The sequence below is a fragment of the Tupaia chinensis genome, unplaced genomic scaffold, assembly GCF_000334495.1.
Source record: "Tupaia chinensis unplaced genomic scaffold, TupChi_1.0 Scaffold138400_1, whole genome shotgun sequence".
Taxonomy (NCBI): Eukaryota; Metazoa; Chordata; class Mammalia; order Scandentia; family Tupaiidae; genus Tupaia; species Tupaia belangeri.
In genome coordinates this window covers 184,541-185,946 of record NW_006198297.1, presented here as the reverse complement: position 1 = coordinate 185,946, position 1,406 = coordinate 184,541, and the positions used below count along the sequence as shown (strand labels likewise).

The 1,406-nt window shown below is 44.6% G+C and overlaps 1 pseudogene; it reads left to right on the top strand.

Moving 5' to 3' along the window:
• Positions 1-34: 34 nt before the first annotated feature.
• LOC102503326 (60S ribosomal protein L5 pseudogene) lies at positions 35-936 on the top strand (annotated as a pseudogene).
• The last annotated feature ends 470 nt before the right edge of the window (positions 937-1,406 follow it).

Here is a 1,406-nt window from a genome sequence, read left to right as displayed (position 1 = left end):
GGGCCTGCAGGTCGGCTGTGGCCACGGGTCTCTGTTCCGCAGGATGGGATTTGTTAAAGTTGTCAAGAATAAGGCCTACTTTAAGAGATAACAAGTGAAATTTAGAAGACGAGAGGGTAAAACTGATTACTATGCTCGGAAACGCTTGATGATCCAGGATAGAAATAAGTACAACACACCCAAATACAGGACGATAGTTCGTGGAACTAACAGATATCATTGTCAGATTGCTTATGCCCGTATAGAAGGAGATATGATAGTCTGCGCAGCTTATGCACATGAACTACCAAAACACGGTGTGAAGATTGGCCTGACAAATGATGCTGCAGCATATTGTACGGGCCTGCTGCTGGCCCGCAGGCTTCTTAGTAGGTTTGGCATGGACAAGATCTATGAAGGTCAAGTGGATGTGACCGGAGATGAGTACGATGTAGAAAGCATTGATGGTCAACCTGGTGAAGGCACTGGCAAGGCTTTCACTATTTAGATGCAGGCCTTGCCAGAACTACCACTGGCAATAAAGTTTTTGGGGCTCTGAAGGGAGCGCTGGATGGAGGCTTATCTATCCCTCATAGTACCAAATGATTCCTTGGTTATGATTCTGAAAGCAAGGAATTTAATGCAGAAGTCCATCGGAAGCACATCATGGGCCAGAACGTTGCAGACTACATGCGTTACCAAATGGAAGAAGATGAAGATGCTTACAAGAAACAGTTCTCTCGGTACATAAAGGACGATGTAACTCCATACATGATGGAGGAGATGTATAAGAAAGTTCACACCACTATATGAGAGAACCCAGTCTATGAAAAGAAGCCCAAGAAAGAAGTTAAAAAGAAGAGGTGGAATCATCCCAAGATGTCCCTTGCCCAGAAGAAAGATCGGGTAGCCCAGAAGAAGGCAAGCTTCCTCAGAGCTCAGGAGTGGGCTGCTTAGAGCTAGACCAAACAATTTTCTATGACTTTATTCAAGATAAAAGATAATAAACTACAACAAGGCCAAAAAAATTTTTTTTATTGTATTTTCTTTTTTAATAATTTTTTTGTTATAGGGTACATGCACTTGCTGGAGAGACAGAAAGAGAGACAGAGAGACAGAAAGGGGGATGGCCACACCATAATCCCCTCTCCTCCATTTTCCTCTCGGGATCTTGGGCACACACGCACATGCACCCTCATCATGAGTTTTAAGCTGCCAGGTCCAGGACTCAAACCACGATCTGCCACATGGGGGGATCCAGTCACATAACCATTATGCCATCTGCTGGTCCCCCAAAAGTGTGTATCTTCCAAGAGAGATATAGACCCCCCAACAGGGTCTTCATGCCACAATCCACTCCAAGTCTGAATCATGGCTATACTTGCACCTGCTCAGCATGTACAAGGAAATCTTGGACAGGAACTTAG